Source organism: Hemitrygon akajei, chromosome 13 (assembly GCF_048418815.1).
Source record: "Hemitrygon akajei chromosome 13, sHemAka1.3, whole genome shotgun sequence".
Taxonomy (NCBI): Eukaryota; Metazoa; Chordata; class Chondrichthyes; order Myliobatiformes; family Dasyatidae; genus Hemitrygon; species Hemitrygon akajei.
The window spans coordinates 63,999,968-64,021,318 of NC_133136.1; the positions used below are offsets into that span (position 1 = coordinate 63,999,968).

At 38.6% G+C, this 21,351-nt stretch overlaps 1 long non-coding RNA gene across 1 annotated transcript; it reads right to left on the reverse strand.

The window, feature by feature from the left end:
- Window positions 1–9,583: 9,583 nt before the first annotated feature.
- Window positions 9,584–20,278, reverse strand: LOC140737509 (uncharacterized). Its single transcript, XR_012101176.1, has 3 exons — window positions 20,162–20,278; window positions 18,708–19,008; window positions 9,584–10,133 (listed from the first exon to the last, which is right to left on the reverse strand). It is a non-coding gene; the product is annotated as an uncharacterized lncRNA (long non-coding RNA).
- Between the last annotated feature and the right edge of the window lie 1,073 nt (window positions 20,279–21,351).

Sequence of the window (21,351 nt, forward strand, 5' to 3'; positions counted from 1 at the left end):
ACCAGATTGAAACTCCTGCTCTTGTACTGCTTGATTGATGCCTGTTGTCAGTCTGTAAACAGCCGTCACTGGCTATACATAATATTGCTTTGGGAGTTTGATATCACTTCTCTATTTCCTTGAAGACAAAGCTTATTTCTCTTGAAGTTAGTGACAATGACCATGTGCTCATGTAACAGTAGTCTCAAGGTCACACAAAGGTTCTAATATGAGAATTGTCCATAGACCAATTTTAAGGAACAAACAATTTCAATTAACATGAACATTTATTTATTATCTTCCCCTTTGTAATTACAATGATACAGAATCAGAAGTGTCCCACATCCAACAGGGAAGTTCAATGTATCAAGGGTTGTCACATTGTTAGATAACTTATATTAACTTATTCCCAAAGCAAATCTCTCCATTTAACTCCTGCTGTGAACTGGTCTTAAAAGACAATGGTATCTGTTTGACTATTATGGAGAGATTACAGGTAAGCAGTTTCTGAAGACTGGTGGTCATGTGAATTAACCAGCTCCTTCCCCTATTCCATAACTTCAGAAGATGTTTGCATTTTTGTAGTTACCTTACCTATTCTAAAAATCTTTTAAAAATGATGTGAGAATTAGCTTAAAGTCAGATTTCTGTAGGTCAGTCCTTCCATTACCCAAGGATGCCCAATGTTACATGCTGTATCTCCAGCCCCAAGGACAGCCACATAGCAATGAAAGGGAACAGATGCCTTCGCAGAGGCTCAAGTTCAGCAAGGAAGCAGAATTTAGCCTCTGCCATTTGATTAAAAAAAACGAGAGCGATGTCCATCACCGTGGCCAAAAGCCTGTATAACAAACAATTGTCACCGTTTGCATTCCCTACTGACTAATGCATCTGCAGTCCTAGCCAGATTGAAGTTGCACAGCTCATATAGGTGATTAAAACTTTGTTCTGCAGATTCATCATGTTCATTGCTGAAGACTGGTTGTATACAATCAATGTCTGCTTCCCAGAGTTCAAGAGTTCAACCTCAAAAGCCACTCTACAACTGTCAGTGTAAATAGAAATGGATTAAATCTGTCAAAATGGAATTGGCCACTGACCACCTACTGCATCCTGTTCAACAAGCATAACCTTTGCAGCAGACACACACTGATAGGGTGGCAGTTCTCATAACAACACTCCTCTCTTCAGAGCTGATACATACCTGCTGTGTCTATGGAAGGAAGTAGAGTGCAGATCTGGCAAAGCCCATTTAGTCACTGTAATATCGGTTGTGAACTGTGGTTGTTACTGCAGATTGTATCATGCATCTAACTGCTCTCTGAGTTACAACACCTTTTTTTATAGTAAGTATGAGATATACTCCATGAAGAATGTTTGAAATCCTCATGTCGGACAACGTTGGACACCCTTAAAGGTTAAGAATCCATTAATCACATCTTATTTATACATATGCCAGGTACATGTTCTCGCTTCCCATAATTTAACCATATGGCTGCTCTGAACTTGGCTGACCTGAGTGAGTCCCATTGCAGCAGTAGCAGAGCTTCCCGCAAAATCTGCTCTTCATACCATTCACGTTCACCCGGCCCAAACTTAGTGTGGGAGTTACGACATTAAGTTACACCACTTTTAAGGCCAAAAATTCCTTCCCATTTTTAGATATCATTTCCATCAATGTAGCTATTTTGTATGCTTAACTGAATATTGAATCTTCAATGTTATGTATTAAACTGAGTGTGCTCATCCTTTGGCCTACATGCAAATTTATTCAGCGGTGCATGGTCAAGAAATGAACTGAAGCAGCAAAGCAAAAGCGTATCTTACAGAGCAACTACGTGTCTGCATGACCCCTGAATATAGACTTCAGACTTACAACTTTGCACAACCACAGGGTTGGAATGATATTGTGATTTCTGTGTAACTTAGTTAAATGGAATGTCAATTGTCCCACTAGCAAGTAGTTTTTGCCAACAACACACAGAAAATGCTGGTGGAACTCAGCAGGCCAGGCAGCAACTACGGAAAAGAGTACAGTTGACGTTTTGGGCCAAGACTCTTTGGCAGGACTGAATTTTTGCCACTATCACTCAAGTTTCTAATCTCGTTTCTATTAACAGGGTTAATTTCTTGCACTCACAGAAGGCCTCATTCCAAGCACCTTTACCCTCTCTCTCCATCTCAGAATCAGAATCAGAATCAGGTTTATTATCACCGGCATGTGACGTGAAATTTGTTAACATAGCAGCAGCAGTTCAATGCAATACATAATCTAGCAGAGAGAGAAAAAAATAATGATAATAAATAAAATAAAGCATAATAATAAATAAACAAGTAAATCAATTACGTATATTGAATAGATTTTAAAAATGATCTAAAAACTAATAAGGAAAAAAACAAAAAAAAGAAAAAAGAGAAAAAGAAAAAATGCAAAAAAGGGCTGTTTATAAAATCTCACAAAAATACAAAATCATCAGTGTCGTCAACTCCGATCCTCTCAACATATATAAAATCGAAACTGGAAAAACAAATAGGCTTGGAACAGGCCTATTAGGGTTTTTTTTGCATAAATTTTTTTTTCTTTTTCTTTTTTCTGTTTTTTTAAATATATATTACGATATACCTAGGTTTGCTTTGTTTATTTGTTACTTGTATCATCCATGATTTGGGAATACTCATTTATACTGTAACCATTGCTTATGTATTCTTTCATGTTCAGTTGAAATGTGTATGTTTGTAATCCCATTATCTATGTATCAATTTTATTTTGTTGATATTAATAATAATAATAAAAAGATTGAAAAAGAAAGAAAGATTTTAAAAATGTGCAAAAACAGAAATAATGTATATTAAAAAAGTGAGGTAGCATCCAAAGCTTCAATGTCCATTTAGGAATCGGATGGCAGAGGGGAAGAAGCTGTTCCTGAATCACTGAGAGTGTGCCTTCAGGCTTCTGTATCTCCTACCTGATGATAACAGTAAGAAAAGGGCATGCCTTGGGTGCTGGAAGTCTTTAATAATGGTCTCTGCCATAATAATAGATTAGCATGGAAGATCTCCTATGTCTTTTTGTAATCACTGAGGTTTCTGATATTACTGATTGGTAATTCTCTCCGAGCTTGTGTTGTCTACCATTTCAACAATTACCATTTTTGGCTTTTTATCCATGCTCAGTTTCAGTGCAATATCCTTTTCACTTCCTCCATTCTTGAGTATGAATATAGAATATAAAACATGGGATAGTCCCGTGCAGGGTTTTTGAACCACCATGTCTGCGTTGACCATGATGCTAATTTAAACAACCTGAACCAGTCTATAGCCCTCCATTCTCTATCTGCTCCATCTGAAACATTACCATCATATCTGCTTCCACCACTTCTGCTGATAGTGTGTTGATTGTGTGTCCACGCTCTGTGTAAAAAACTTGCCTCACAAATTCCCCCTCACCATAAATTTATGCCTCCTAGCATCAAACATTTTCATTTCAGGAAAAAGACTATCTACCCTATCTAAACTTCTCATAAATACTGCAGTCACCCACTAATACAGTCATACTATCCCCTCGGATCCTCATTACTTTCAATGGCTGTGATTCTTTGCTACCTTGGTAGCCAGGCTGTGACATATGTGCTCAGTGAATGTTTAACTTACAAAGAACATCCGGCAAAGGAAATTTCAAATAAAGCTGAAATTTCTGCAAAATAACACATCAAGAGTTCTGCTGAGTACTCTCAGCATTTTCTGTTCCGTGCTTGGAGATCTGCTGAACTTAGAAAGTAGTGCCAGTGCATCGGTTGCTTTATCCTGATCTGTCACTTGGTGTTGGAGATGAAATTATAAACCCAAGAGAATCTGCAGATGCTGGAAGTCAAGAGCAGTGCACACGGACTTCTGGAGGAACTCAGCAGGTCAGACAGCATCCACGGTAAGAAATAAACAGCCAACGTTTCGGGCCAAGACCTTGCCTGCCCTGCTGAGGTCCTCCAGCATTTTTGTGTGTGTTTCAGTGCGTCTGATATTGCATTCACGTGGCCATCTGTGGTTTGCAGCTTCAGTATTTTCATTACTGAAAGCGACAGCACACCTTCCTTTTACTCTGTAGTGCTATCCCCTGGTAAATTCAGCTGTGTTGGATCATTCAACAGAAAATCTGGAATTCAAGGTGCAGCTCTGTAGCATTACAAGTGACAGTCTCACCGTTTCTATGGTCACTGGCTATTTTAAACAAGTTCCATTGAGCGGCCTGGTGGAAGTTCATTCTGAGTAAACAAAATGTGTAAGGACTTTATTCCCCAGAGCAAAGGAGAATGTGAGGAGAGTTGATAGAGGTATACAAAATTTTGAGGGGTATAGATGGGGCTAATGCAAGCAAGCTTTTTCCACAGCCATTGGGCAAGACGAGAACTAGAAGGCATAGATTAAGCATGAAGGAAGAAATATTCAGTCAGAGGGTGGTGAAAGTATCGAATGAGCTGCCAAAGAAAGTGATAGATGCAACTTTTAACAGAAGATTTATTTTTAAGCACATGATGGGAGTGATATGGAGGACTATGATCCAGTAGCGGGTCAATGGGATTAGGCAGGATAACAGTTCAGCAGGGACTAGATGGGCCAAAGGGCCTGTATTTGTGCTGTGGTGCTCTATGACTCTATGTCAGGCCCAGACACTTGGTGTGAATGCAGATACTCTACTGCTTTCTTCCAGTAATAAGAAATTTCTAACATCGAAAAATAGAGGTTCAGGCATTGAACAGATGATGGACAGGTTTCAGTTCTCTTCCCCACTTGATCTTCTTGGCCATTGGAGGTGCATGTGACGCATGTAACACAAAAGAGTACTTCTGAATTTCAGACTTTTTTTCATTGATAGCAAGCTTTAACTTCATCACACTTCAAAATGCTCTGTTTTCTATCTATGAACTTGTACAAAAACGATTACAGAGTTTTAGATCTCTGAAGAACATTTGGCAGTTTTTTTATCTCCACTCAACACTGTAGCAGGTGTTTCCTGTACAAGACAAGCATCTCCCCTTGTGGTCAGCCAGCTTGAGCTTACTGGAGTTTCAACAATAATGCTATTCACAGAGGTTGGCTAATTCAAATGATTAAGTTGCAATGTTTACTTAAGGAGCACAACATATTTTAATTAAACTTTGCTTAATTTTTTGTCCAGTTTTCCACAGGCTCTCCCCTCACTCATGTAAGGTGGATTCACAAGAAGTAGGGACTCCTGAAGATCTTAAAGCATTCAAAAGACTTATATGTCTCATTTCAATCCCAGTTTTTATTACAGCCAAAACTTTTGCAGATTCCACCACTTGTTTTACAGGACACAGATCAAGAGTCAAACAATTTCCAGCAGTGTCAGATCTAACAGTGGAGCTGGAAATGATAGAAGAGTTTATAGGTAGAGAAGATACCAAAAAAATAAAAATTGAGGGGCCTCAAAAACTGCAGGTTTGCATGAGAATTGGACAGCATGGTAACAGATCCTTTGGCCGACTGTATTTATGCCTGTCGTACTGATCTCACTTTTCTGCATTACTTCCATATCCCTCTATGGTCTTCTCACTGTCTAGGTGCCTTTTAAATGTTGTTAAATCTTGCCTCCACCAACTCTCCAGCAGCTCATTCCAGATACCAGCTGCTCTTGGTGTCAAAAAAAAGATATTCCCCGGCTGCCCTTTAAGCTTATCCCCTCTCATTTTTAACTACCTAATTTCTTCTGATATCTCAATACCATTATCAATTTTTTCTGCACCCTCTCAAGCTTAATTACAACTTTCTTAACAAGTGGGGCCTAACCACCATTTTGTACGTCAGTGGCATGAAGTCCCAAGTCTTGTTTGCAATGACTCAGCCAATGAAGGTAAGCATGCCATTTGCCTTTCTCACCAGCCTACCTACCTGTGTTCCCATTTTCAGAGAAATATGTACATGTATCCCGTTGTTTCAGTGTTCTCTGCTGACATTCATAGTGTGTGTTCTGCCCTGGTTTAACTTCCCAAAAGGCATCACTTCACAGTTGACAGAGTTAAATTATATCTGCTATTCCTTTGTCCACATTCCCAGTTGATCAATATTCAGTTGTAACCTTATACTGCCTTCTTCACTGTCCACTATCTCACCAACTTTGATGTCATCTGCAAATTTACTAATCATACCACATGCATTTTCATTCAAATCCTTAATATTTATGCTGAACGACAGGTGACCCAGCACCAATCTCTGCAGCACATCATGGTCAGAGGCCTCCAATCTGTAAAACAACTTTCTACTACCACCCCTTAGCTCTATTACTAAACCAAGTTCTGAGAGGACAATGATGAACATGTATGCATAGAGTGATAACAGACAGTTTTGTGAATTTAAGGGTGGGATGACCACAGAAATTGAGATGAAATCATCAAGTATGAAACAGCAATCAATTTTTTTTGAGAAGGCGTACACTTGCATTTCACTTTTTCACAATATTAAAGCTGTTCAAGTTGTATCACACAGTGAACTATGTCAGTGATTAATATTCCAACACAGGTAAAAGTCAGAGCAGCTCACAAATAGCAGCAAAATGAACAATTAAATAATGTGGCTTGATTGCAAGAGGAGTAATGTCCAAGACCCCAGAATTTTCCCTATTCTTTGATCTCCATCCACTGATACTGTCAGACACGAGTACAGCAATTTCTCTTTTTATTCCAGTAGTGGTGAGTTCATGGCTTGGGCAAACAATGAAAATGGAAAAACTGTTTTACTAAGTTCATTGCAAATATTTAAGCAAGGAATCATTCCTCTATATGTTTGTCTTGAAACCCAGGGCACCTTTTCTATGATCTTATCTCAAAACCAGACACTTAAAGTTAATTAGAAGTGTAATATAAATCCTTGCTGAACTGACACTTCATTTCAGGATTTAAGCTTATATCAGTTTTTAAGATTGTATGATGGATATTGTGTTCTTCAGTACAACCTGGACTGCAGATCATTGACCACACTTCGAACTTTCAAAACCAGTCACAAATATATTTATCACAAACAAGAGAAAATCTGCAGATGCTGGAAATCCAAGTGAGACATGCAAAATACTGGAGGAACTCAGCAGGCCAGGCAGCATCTATGGAAAAAAGTACAGTCGACATTTCGGGCCAAGACCTTTCAGCAAGATTGGAGTGGAAAAGAAGAGGAATCAGAGTTAGAGGGTGGGGGAGGGGGGGGGAAGGGATAAACTCAGGGTGACCGGTGAACCTGGGATGGGGCAGAGGTGTGGTAAGGAATTGGGAAGTTGATTGGTGAAAGAGATACTGGGCAGGAGAAGGGGGGGATCTATAAGAGAGGACAGAAGGCCATGGAAGAAAGAACACATGGTTGAAGGGTCCGAAATGTCGACTGTACTCTTTTGCATAGGTGCTGCCTGGCCTGCTGAGTTCCTCCAGTACTTTGTGTGTGTTGCTTGCATTTCCAGCGTCTGCAGATTTTCTCTTGTTTATGATGGATTAATACACCACGAAGTCTCTTCCAGGGATGCCTACACTAAAGAAGTTTAAATCTTCCCTTCGACAGGAGTTCAGTGAAACCCTTTCTCACTGCTCCACCTCTGTGATCTCTGCTGCGTTCTGACTCTTCAACCATATCCTCTTTCTTCTGGCCTTCTGTCCTCTCCTATTAGATTGTCCCTTCTCCAGCCCTGTATCTCTCTCACCAATCAACTTTCCAACTCTTTACTTCACCCCTCCCCCCACCTCCCCTTCTCACACCCTCTGACTCTGACTCCACATCTTTTTCTCGCCAGTCCTGCTGAAGGGTCTCAGCCCGAAACATCATCTGTACTCTTTTCCGTAGATGCTGCCTGGCCTGCTGAGTTCCTCCAGCATTTTGTGTGTGTTCCAAATATATTTATGGAATATAAATGTGCTGCTTACTGCACATCTTACATTTCCAGTTTTGCTACAAAATAGCAAGCAGAATGAAAGGGCTGAGCATATACCACTTGTTAATTAAGCTCTAACCAAGGGAATTAATGCCACTTAAAAACTTACATAGAAGTAGCATCAAATCTTGTCAGGAAAATAAAAGCAAAACTTGCACCTGCTGAAAGCTGATGGATCCATGAAAAGTTAATAAGAATGAAAACTGTGTATGTTTGACTAATGCTGAAGCAGCGCAAATTAGAAAGAAAAGAAGATTGGCTTTATTTGTCCCGTGTACATTGAAACATCGAAAGATACAGTGAACTGCACTGTTTGCGTCAAACCAAATCAGGAAGGATTGTGCTGGGCATCCCTCATATGTCGCCAAGCTTCTGGCACAAACGGAGCATGCCCACAACTCACTAACCTTAACCATATATCTTAGGAATGTTGGAGGAAGATAGAGCACCCAAAGGAAAGCCATGCGGTCACAGGGAAAACAAACAAACTTCTTACAGGCAGTGGCGGGAATTGAACCCCGATTTGTGATTGCTGATACTGTAGTAGCATTACACTAACAGCTTTGCTATTGCGCCACCCCGTTATAATTCCATGAAATTTGAAGCACTGCCTGCACTTCTACAGCAATCCTGCATATTTTTGTGATTAAGATGTTTCTCAATTTCCCCGAAAGATGCAATGGTCTCTGCATCAACCACTTCAAGTAGCAAAACATTGGTGCCGAGAAATTTATCCCCAGCTGGCAGAGCTAAACATGTGGAATAGTCGCATAGCGCATTGTACTTTCCCTCTGAAATTCATTCCTTTCAAATCAATTAAGTACATTTCCTATGTGTGTAAAGAAATTTCATCTAAATTCCCTCTTCATCACTCTCCCCTCAATGGAACAGATAGGTTTCCCCCATTCACTTTAGAATGATTTCAAAAAACTGGTCTAATTCCTCTTTTCAGCTTTTTCTGTTTAAAATAGTTGCACCAACTCTTCTGGTAACTATAACTTATCATCTCTGACCTTAATTAGTTAATGTACAACATGCTCATCTTGTAAATGTATTGTAATTTCCATAATGGAAACCCAGTTCTGAATTTAGTGCCTGGGTTGTGATCAAGCTAATATTTTGTACTATACAGTATTTGCTAACACTACAAAATGTTGTTTCATATACAAAAAAAGAAATGACAGAGGAAGACTTTCACAAGAGTAGGGTAGAACGTGCAAATTATTTTGGAGCAGAAAGCATCTGCATTTTATACTTAAAATGTCGGACTGATTTCAGAGGTTTATGGAAGTCGAACTGAAAGTTTGTAAAAATGCTAAAGTTGAAGATTCAAGATAGTCTGTGAGATGGGGCATTCCATGGGAAATGTAAAATGAACATATACTCTATTTGAGCTGAGGCAGCATGAATTTGAGGGGAATTAAACACAAATACAGTAACAGAAAAGGAAATGTCACCAACCCATTGAAAGCATCCAGTGGGGGTGGTTCAGAAAACTCCTACTTACTAGGGAGAATAACAACGAGCAAAGGATTCTGTGGTTACTGAATACCTAATTATGAAAGTGAACAGCATAGTATTTTACAAATCATATCCCTATTAATGTAAATGTATAATAAATAAAGAAGCATTTTTTCACATTTCTGTTTATAATTAAATGTGACAAATAGTTTACAGTAGGTAACAGAAGAAATTTTAACAAGTAGAACTAAAGGCATAAAATGGATCATGTCTTTTAACTACACAGATAGCTGTGAATAATTTTGCCTTTGTGACAGCTTTAACACTGTAGTGAAAAAAAATTTGTAAAATACAGGCATTCTCAGCTTTCTGGATGATCAAATGTGTGGATTATTTAACGGATTCTAATGGAAACAATTGTTTTCAGTTTTTTTGTTTAGGGTAAATTATCAAATTTTATAAGTTAATTCTCATAAGGTTAATTAAAACTGAGAAACTGTTTTTTCATACAAAATTACAGTGGTTATGATATTGTTGTTCTGATGTTCCTCAGTACAAGACGTGAATCCTATCATTTTATGTCCAGATTAATTTCATAATGGAAGCAATCCACACTTCACTGCAGTGAAAATTTAATTTTGGTAGAAAAGTCATTTTCATCCGGATCTTGCAGTACACGGCAATCCATCACTGTTTGCTGCTGATATTAGTTTTAGAAAAGATCTTACATGAATAATCACCAGGGCGAGACCTTCAATGATTTCAGAACCTGAGGCATAAACAGGACAAAACATGAGAACAAAACCATCCCGATCCAAATAATAGAAATAAATTGACAGTCAGTTAAGTGGCATCTACAGACTTCACAGAAATTGTCAAAGGCTTATAACTTCTATTCACTTTTCATCAATTCTCAAGTATTCAAAAAAAATTTTTAAATTAATTATTAAAATGTATGAAACAAATTCTTTTAAACACATTAATCATTTCTAAAAATTTAAAATAACAAGCCCTTGAGAATTTTTTTAAAATTTCTAATGAAATGAAAGAATATTCTTAATCTATCAAATCATAAAATGTGGGACATTTTATAATGTTACTTTTCACATTAAAACACCTGTAATATATTATTTGCAGTCAACATACTACATTTGAATTTTGTACAGTAGTGATTTCAAACTGAGATTCTGAGTGGTTGAGCTATCTCAACCTCTTCCTCTAGTCCATGCTATCACAGTTGTCAAACTTCAGCCATTTAACGCTCTTTATGGTCAACTTTCAACCAAGTGACATTCACGCTACAGAGCACCAGGTAATAATCATTCCCAAAAAGATTGAACCTGCAGTAACTATCTAACCATTGCCAAATCTCTGGAGATCAACATCAACATTCTGGAGGTCACAGTTTACCAGAACCTTAACTGCACCAGCACATAAATGGAGAGTTCACAAAAGACTCAGTTTTTTCGTAAATGTGACAGAACTCCAGATACTTCAAACCATTTACAAGGCACAATTTAGCAGTGTGATGAAATACTCCAGTTGCCTAAATGCATGCATCGCCATAGCACACAAGGAATCTCAGTGCTATTCTGGATAGAACGCCTTGCTCAATCGGTATCTATCCACCTCCCTAAATATTCATTCTCTGTATTGGCAGCACACCTGGGCTCATCTAGGAGATGCTCTATAGCAACTTGTCATTCACATTTCACTCTCATTTCACAATGCCACAACATCTACTATCAGGAAAACCAGCAGGGAGAGCAGCACTGTGGGAATATCTTCAGACTGACCAGAGTGGTGTAAAAAGGCTTCTCATCTTTAAAAGGCAATTAGTGAAGGCAATTACATTTTGGCTATGTTAGTGACCATTTAAACTAATTTCTCTCTGTCAATCAAAATGCTGACTATGAACTTCTTCCTAAATTACTTTATCAAAAAGTTAGTAACATATGAGCAGCATGAAAGATGGGAATGCAATAATGTTGTGTAACAAAAGCAACTGATACAGAAGTATTTCCAGCTAATGGCATATAAACAGAGGGATGACAACAAGGAAAACTTAACTCACGGTATTGTGTACTAATTAATATCCCTTGCACTGTACGGCCGCCACATAACAACAAATTACATGTCTTACTGTATGTCAGGGATTAAAAAAACACAGATTCTGACTCCAAAAATATTCGCAGTAGTATAACATCATACAGCATAAGTTGGGGCACTTGAATCTACACCATGCTAATTCTTTAGTTCCTCAGGGCATTCCGCATAGCCCTGCAAATTATTTCTTTTTGGTTATATTTTCAGTTCACTTTTCAAAGTTACTGTTGAAATAGCTTCCACTGCCCTTTCAGCCAATGTATTCCAGATCATACAACCAGAACACAATGAAAATGTTGACTGCTTATTCCCCTCCATAGATGCTACCTGACTTGCTAAGTTCCTGAAGCATTTTGTGTGCTGTGCAAGAAGTTTCCTTGACTTCCTCAATTAAAACTGCAACTTGAAGGAAATGTATGAATCATTTTACGTTCTGAAAATACAAATATTGTTGAAATATATTAGACCACTGAGACAGTAAATTTTTATATTATCTGAAGGGTCTCTGAACTGTAACAGATGTAACTTGCTGTGTATTTCCAGCATTTTCTGTTTCTATTTTAGATTTCCAGCAACTGAATTTTTATTTCATTCTGTGTTATCTACATTTTACTTGAAATAACTAAATTAAACTTTATATTTAAGAGCTACAATCTAATTATCAAAGATAGAAAATAAATTTTAAATTCCTAAATGAGAGATCTAAATACTCACCCAATATTAAAGATATTCTTTCTAACATCTATTATACTGTTTCTAATTGTTCAACAGATTTCATTCAAATCATTTAAAAAATAAAACTCTCAAATCCAGATAAAGCTATTTCAGAAGAAATGAAGTAGTGAAGTAGGGTATTAGTACTATGAACTAATAATCTTATCACCATCACATAAGCACTTTGTATAAAAATCTTCATTTACTGTATGACTTGTATACGTAACAATACTTTAATCACTAATCAATTAATCAATCATGAATTACACTAATTAATCAATACTTTAAAATGCTAAACAATGTATTTTAATATAAAATCATAGCTAAAATCATTTAAGAAAACTGATGTGCATTATTAGTAATTGCAGTTCACTACAGCAATTGTTGACAGATGTCAAGAATTACAGGAAATGCAGTGTTAATTAAACTTGACTGCTTTTCACTACCACGTATATTAGAATGCATTTTTTTACCAATCAATCCTTCCTACTCAATAATCTTTTAATCTAACATTATCTTGATGTTTTCACTAATTTAGCAGTAAATTAATTTTTTGCGAACACTTCAGAGAGTGAAAGCTATTATTTTAACTAAGTTTGTACTGCTTTTTTAAAAGAAAAAGAAAAAAATTTGTATTGTGAATTACATAAATTTTATGCTCTCAAATAAAATTTATATTAAATATTGTGTTCACTGTATTAATCACAGTTTTATAACAAATCCTAATGAAATATTTCCATAATAGGCAGTTTTTTTAAATTTTCATTTTCTAATCCAATTTCATTCAGGTCCAATACACTAGAAAACAGTTTCAGGCAAATTGGTAGTGATCTGTGCCATTAAGTTAAGATGCAACTACTTTTTCATAAAGTGAATATTGAACAGACAACAAACAACATAATTGGTTTTAGTTTCATAGAGTAATTAATGTGGGACCAAAAACTCAGCAATAAAGTTTTGCAGCATTGAAAGACTGCACGCAGCTGATACTTACAAGGAAGAAGCTTCATAAAGTCAGAGAACAGTCCAGAGAATACTTCAGTAGCACCGAGAGATGCTTGCAAATTATGAAATCCTCAAGACATTTAGATTGATATTAAAATGTGATCAGTATATCCATTCAAGACCTATTTTAAATCAGGTCATAATGATGAAAAAAAGGAACACTTGAGAACAAATAGGCAGGGCTGTAACGGTAGAATGCATTTATCTCAGTAAAAGGAAACTAAGAATCTTAAAGAGAGAGTAGTTTTGTGAGTTGATGTCGATATTGTGGTTTTATCAGAGAAGAGCTGAATGTTGTTTTATTCCAAGTGTTTGTACTGCTGAAGTAATCAAATGATTTATCCATTCAATTATTTTGTCAAGATCATTTCTGTTCAAGTGCCAATGTTAGATTTACTCTAAAATACATAATTCAAGTATTTTCAATTAATTCATTCACTTTTTTCCCTTACTCAGCCAAATGGCACCTTATTTATTTATTTGTTTGCTTATTTATTTATTCAGTTGCAGGACAGAATAGACTCCTCCAGCCCTTTGAGCCATGCCCCCCAGCAATCTCCCGATTCAATCCTAGCCTAATCGTGGGACAATTTACAATGACCAATTAACCTTCTAGCCGGTACGCCCCTGGACTGTGGGTGGATACTGGAGCACCAGGAGAAAACCCTGACAGTCACGGGGAAAACGTACAAACTCCACACAGGCAGCAGCAGGAAATGAAAGCGGGTCGGCAGAAACATACCACGGTCGCTTAGCCATTAGTGCGACGCAATTACGGCTCAGGGTGTCAGAGTTCAGTTCCAGCGCCATCTGCAAGGAACCTCTGCGCGTCTTCCCTGTGGAAAGTGTGTGTTTTCCCCGGATGCTCCAGATTCCTCCCAAAGTCCAAAGATGCACCGGGTGGGTTACGTGGTCATTGTAAATTGTCCTGAGCTTAGGATTGGGTTAAATCAGGATTGCCAGGGATTGCTTGTGCATCATGGGTCAAGAGGCCAGAAGGACCTACTCTGCACTGTATTGCTAAATAAAATAAATCAGTAAATATGGATCAATAGATAACTGGAATCTTGGGGTGCTGGTAGATTTTAAACTGCTGAAAGAATATTCCAGTATATCTGCAGACGAAGTCACAAACTGGCATCTGCAGAGTACAATTCAATAAAACAGGCCTAAATTCTACTGCTGTGGTGTTTACAGATAATTGCATTCAAGTCCTTCAGGGCAGTACCACACATGCACAAATCCATTGGTGAATATAGAACATGAAAAAGCAAATTTAAAACAGAGAAGAGCAAACGTATACAGTTGCCACCAAATCTCAAGGCAGCAACATCTCTCCGCTGGGCTTCTATTTTGAAAGGTTAACGCTCAGGTGGGACGCGTGCCACTCTCAATTCAGAACCAAGGTAAACAGGATCCAGGTGATTCACTGCTCTCCTGCCAATGTAGTTCAGTGTTCAACCTCAGGGATCTGATGCAGTCCTACCCTCAGGTGCTGTCTGTGACAGAGTTTGCAGGTTCCCTCCTTTACCATGAGGATCTCCTCTGGATGCTCCTATTTCTAAGAAAATCCCAGAAGTAGCCAGTAGGTTTATTGGGGACTATGAATTAATCCTGAGTGTAGATTACTGACAGAAAAAATAATCAAAAGGGGATGTGGCAAAGAATAACAATGGACAACAGAGATTGTGCTTCCAAAGACTTTTGGGTGTATCTTATGGATTTTAGGCTGCTGATCATAAACATCACCATGAAATTTCCCTATCAAGCACCATTTTTTAAAAAATCATCTATATTTGTTATTTTAATTCATAATTCAAGTCAGAATAACTGATGCCAAGAATAAGGAAGGCATTTTTGTTGGTCCATAAATAAAACAGGTCGTCAATGACAGGGAATTCAGAGAACTTTTAGTGGGACTGGAGAAAATTGCATGGAAGATATTTAACGATGTTGAGAATTTTCTTGGCAACTAAAGAGCATCAGACTATGTGTAGCTGGTTGAAAACATGCTTCAAGCATACAAAACCATGAAGTACAAAGTGTCACTAAAGATTCATTTTCTGCCTTCCCATTTAGACTTCTTCCCTGCAAATCTTGGCACTGTCAGTGATGGACATGGTGAAAGGTTTCACCAGGATATTGCGGACATGGAGAAACAGTATCAGGGCAAATGGAATCATTAATGCTGGCTGATTTTTGTTGGAAACTTAAGTGAGAAGCCTTAGACACTGAGTACAAATGAAAACAATCAACAAAACATTTTTAGCTTAGTTGAACTATTGCAAAGCGTCAGCACCATTATGCAATTAAATGCATTATAATTCAATAAAAGTTAATTATCTGTTTCCCCAAATTCCTACGTGATACAAGTAGTCTGAAATTATATTAGTGTTCAGCTTCAGGCAGTCTGTCTTAAACAGTAAAAACTTCTCAGGAAGCAGCGTTTTATCCAGTGCAACTTACAAGGGTAAAGAGAAATAAGTAGAGGAACTGGAGCAAAAACGATTGGTATGAAAGGAGCAGCTTCCTTCAGGAGATTTTGAGTAACCATATCACTGAATTAGCTATTTTTTTTGTTCCCTTGAAATAGAGTGTCTTCAAACAATTTTGGATATCCAGAGACTTTTTCCCCAGGGCGGAAATGGTTAATACAAGGGGACATCATTTTAAGGTGATTGGAGGGAAGTTTAGGGGAGATGTCAGAGGTAGTTTTTTTTGTGCAGAAAGTAGTGAGTGCACGGAACGCTCTGCCAGGGCTGGTAGTAGAGGCAAATGCATGAGGGCATTTAAGAATCTCTTAGATAGGCACATGGATAGAAAAATGCAGAACTATCTAGGATTAGTTTAAAAGGTCAGTGCAACATTGTGGGACAAAGAACCTGCATTGAGCTGCAATGTTTCATGTTCTATGCTCTAACTTTCTGGTGATATTTATTTTTCAATTATGTTATTTCCAGAGTTGACAATTTTTCAGGAATATTTTCAGAAAATTTGGGGGCTTGCTGAGGATTGGCAGTACCAGTTACATGCAGAGACACACAGCCTGGATTCGATGGTCTCCTGTTAGATGCAATGCAAGCTGCTGGTGAGAGAGACTGCTGGGAACTGGTCAGTCCCATCAACACATGGGCAGTCACTGTCATTCCCCACAACGTCTACACTTACTACACTTTCTGCAGTTTCATTGCTCACCACTGACCACCCAGAGCCTGTGCTCTCGAGCAAAATTCAAACCAAGCTGAGTAGCAGTGAGATGAGCAGTTCAGGGAGCAGCAGAGATTTAACAAGATACTGCCTGGATTAGAGAGCATGTCTCATGGGGACAGGTTGAGCGAGCTAGGTTCTTCTCTTTGGAGATAAGGAGGCTGAGAAGTGTACAATATTAGAGGCATAGATAGAGTGGACAGCCAGAGACTTTTTCCCAGGCCGTAAATGTTAAATATGATGGGGTGGGGATAATTGTAAAGTGTTTGGAGAAAAGTACAGGGGGGTATCAGAGTGTTTTTACACAGGGAGTGGTGGGTGCATTGAAAGCACCAGCAGAGGCAGTTACATTAGCGACATTAAAGACTCTCTAAGATAGGCACATGCATGAAAGTAAAATGAAGGGCTATGTGGTGGGGAAGGGTTAGATAGATATTAGAGGCGGTTAAAACCTCGTGGGTTGAAGGGCCTCTCCTGCGCTGTAGTGTTCTATGCTCTATGCTCTTTGCTTCAGGAGCTTCAGCTGAAGTGAGAGTTTGCACCAGGGTGCTGGCACAGTAACAACGAACCTCAGGAAATATACTTCGGTGAATGTGCCTAGATGCGTTTGCACTGCAGGACAAAAAGCCCTCAGCAGGTAATCAGTTTATGGCTCCAGTGTTTGGTGTGTGGTTTTGGCTTGATACCTCTTGTGGAATCATAAATATAGGGTTTTAAAGTGTTGAGGCAAGTCCTTTGGCCCAACATGACTATGCCAACCACAGTGCCAATTCATACTAATCCCACTTGTCTGCCTTGATTCCATTTCCCTCTATGCCAGGGGTTCCCAACCTGGGGTCCATGGACCCCACGGTTAGTGGTAGGGGTCCACTGCATATAAAAAGGTTGGGAACCCCTGCTCTATGCCCTACTCATTCAAGTAACAGTCAAAATGGGTCATAAATGTCGCTACTGCTCCTGCCTCCACCACTTCCTCAGGCAGTTAATTCCAGATACCAAATACTCTGAGTGTGGAAAATTTCCTCTGAATTTAGTTTCACTAAGGCTCCATGATGCCATACTGGACCATATACCAGTAAAGGGCACTATCTCTCCCCTCACCACTGGAATTCAGCTCTCTGCCCCATGCTTGGATGCAATAATGAGGTGTGCAGGTGAGCAGTCCAAGGGAAACTCAAACTGGGCATTGGTGAGTATGTTACTGACGTGTGCTACTCGATAGCATTGCAAGCAATACTGCCCATCAGTTTATGTTTGAGAGTCAATCGACTGGCCAGAAGTTAGCCACATTGGATTTAGAGAATAGAACATAGAACAGATTAGCACGGGAACGGGCCCCTGGCCCATAATATCTGTGCCAATCATGACGACAACTGGAACTAATCCCATTGCCTTCACGTGGTCTATATATCCTTCCTTAATGATGGTGGCATCAATCATTCAGGACAACCATCATCCAGGTCAAGCCCTCTTCTCATTGCAACCATCAGGGAGGAGATACAGGAGCCAGAAGGCAGACATTCAACGATTCAGGAATAGTTTCTTGCCCTCTGCCATCTGATTTCTAAATGGACATTGAACCCGTGAACTCAACTTCACTACTTTTTGTTCCCTCTTTCTGTATTACTTACCGGTACTTAATTTAACTTTAAAAAATATATATATATCCTTCTTACCGTAATTTAGTTTTTATTATTATGTATTGCAATGTACTGCTAACAACAAATTTCACGACATATGCCTATGATATTAAACCTGTCTCTGATTCCAATTCCATTCCCTCCCTTGTCAGATATCTGTCCAAATGTTCAGATTTTGGATTTTATCAGATTTGGAATACTTGCACCAATATAATGAGATAGCTTGTGTTGGTGCATGGCCTAGTGGATAAGGCATTGGTCTAGTGATCTGAAGGTCACTGGTTCGAGCCTCAGCTGAGGCAGCGTGTTTGTGTCCTTGAGCAAGGCACTTAACAACACATTGCTCTGTGACGACACCGGTGCCAAGCTGCTTCTAGTCCTAGTGCCCTTCCCTTTGACAACATCGGTGGTGTGGAGAGGGGAAGGCTTGCAGCTTGGGCAACTGCCGGTCTCCCATACAACCCTGCCCAGGCCTGCGCCCTGGAAACCTTCCAAGGCACAAATCCATGGTCTCACGAGACTAACGGATGCCTATTATTAATGAGATAGCTTGAGGGTGGGACCTAAGTCTAAACACAAACTTCATTTAGATTACATATACAGCTTATACATATACCATGAAGGTAGTTTTATACAATATTTTTAATAATTGAAAATATTAATACCACTACCTCGGCCACCCATGTGGACAGTCAGTGCCTGTTTGGCATCGCCATCATTCCCAACTCTGAATTTATGTGTTACCGGTAAGTAGTCTTTGTCTTACACATGTTCACCACACATTTATACTGATGCAGCCATTCAGCGTGCTAGATTTTCATCAGCGATGATCTTGGCAAACTCATCAATGAATTTCTCTGGTGTTTCATGATCAGTAGAAGCTCTATCACCACAAATCTTCAAAAACTGCAGATGCCTCACATCTGAACTAAAACCTGAAAATTCTGGAAATCCACGATGGTCAAGTTCTGTCTGTGAAGAGAGAAGCAGGATTGCACATTGGTGGGTTTTCAGTAGACCTGGAAAAGTGAGACACCAAGCACATTCTGGAAAGGGGGGATGAGTGGTGGAAACAAAGAGAATATCTGATAGGGTGGTGACCAAGAGAACATAGATAACAAAATGCTGATAGTGCTGCCCAAGATAGTTGGTGAAGGGTTTTAGAGAGGGAAGAATAAGTAAAGCAAAGAAAAAAAATAAGGCTTCAACTTAGTCACAGAGTCAAAGTTATGCAGCACAGAAACAAACCTTTTGGTCTAACACATCAATGTCAAACAATGTGTCTTTCTGACCAAGTCCTATCTGCCTGCATTTAAATTGTTAGACACAAAACTTAGAACTAAAAGAGCAAGCTAGAAATACTGAGATCAGATAGCACCTGTAGAGAGAGAGAGAGTAAAACTTGAATTAATGGTAGGGGTTGATGACCGTACATGAGAACAGTTTTAACATAAACATGGAGATCATTTATCTTTGGTGGTTGAACTCATTACTCAGTCTCCAAAATTATGATGTCCCTAAACAGAAGATGAGATGCTGACCTTTCAAATTTGCATTGAACTTTATTGAAACAGCTCCAAAGTTCAAATTCGGAGAGCTCAGCAGGAGAATAAGATGCAGAATAGAGTGACAGGTGACCGGAAACCCAGGATTACCCCTGCAGTCTGAGCAGTAGCATTCTGCAAGATGGTCACTCATTTTGTGTTTGGTTTCTCCAATGTGCCATTCAAATATAGTAGGATAAATTAGAAGATGTGGAAGTGAATCGCTACTTCATCTGGAATGAAATGGCTAAAGGACATTTGTTGACCATCCTGCAGTGACATGGAAAAGTGATAAATAGAGATGGAAGGGTGCACCAGGGAGTCACAGAGGGAATAGTCTCTTCAGAATGCTGCAAGGGAAGGCAAGAGAAAGACAGGTTTGGTGATGGTGTCTCTTTGAAAGATGATTATTGAATGTGGAGACTAGTAGGGTAGAAGGTGAGGACAAAGGGAGATCTTTCATTGCTGTGGATGAGAGGAAAAAGGAAGGACACAGATGTGTGGGAAATAGAATTGAGAACCATCAACAATGATAAAAGAGAAACGACAGTTAAGAAAAAAAGGAGGTATCATAGAAGTACCTGTGTGAAATGTCTCATCACCAGCGCATGCATGTTAGAGCCGGAGCAAATGGGAGAATGGAGTCCTCAATAGGCAGCAAGGTGAGGAGATGTAGGCAAATTAGCCGTCTGTAATCTCTGAAAGGGAGGAAGAAAGTGTTTTGCAGCGAAGCCGGAAGTGGAACTGCAGATTGTGGCAGCGTTGAAATAGAGTGACTTAGTGTTGTTGCTGTGCAACAGTCAAAAAGAAACAAGCTGTTTAACATGGAGGAACTTAGGGCAATTGAAAACCCTTAGTTACAAATGATTGCAAGATTGAGCCCAGAGTTAGCCTGCTATTGCAGGCTGCCTGATGGATGGAAGAAGTGTGCAATGCGACCATACTCATTGTAACTTTTATACAAATACATAACTTTTCAAATGCAAACAGTTGTTAACCCTTTAATACATCCCACCTTCATGTGAATTGCTTTCATTAACTGAGATATTGATTGACAGTCTTGGATTAAGTACATTTCTTAATTTAATTGGCCATAAAATTAGGGTCATTCTAGTCATATTCATTAAACACATGGGTTAACATTTTAAGTAAAATGATCTTTCCCACATCTTAGACTTTATAGTGATTTAAATCCATACTTTCATATATGATAGAATATTTTGATGGACCAGTTCATCTTTTGCTCTGCATCAAGTAAGTATGTTAATAGGTTCAAATTAACCTCTTTAATTTGACATGTGGTTGTTTCAGAAACTATGAATGCATAATTTCTGCTTTCTATTGAGTGAATAAGGTGGAAATTGGAACAATTTTCTAAAACTCCTTGGAAAAGCCCTGCTCAATTTAGTTTCCAAACTTTTAAATATTTTGTAATTATGTACCTTCACTTTTGATGTCCTGGTTTACCAGTCAATAAAATAAGCTGAATTTGAGTCGATTGTTAACAAACTTTACCTAGATCATCTGTAGTCTTTGCCAATAATAAATTTTACCTTTTCTTACCTTTTCCTGCTTTATCACTGAAATACTGGGAATAACTTATGTGTCTTTTGAAATAGTACCATAGTACCAATATTTTGAAAGGCAGAGGAGCATGAAAAATTGGACCAAACTTCCTCAGCAATGCATTGGTGTGTCAGCCAAGAATTTTGAATTTGATCTTCCGGAGTGGGAATTGAACCTACAATCTTTCAACTTGTAGATGAGAGTG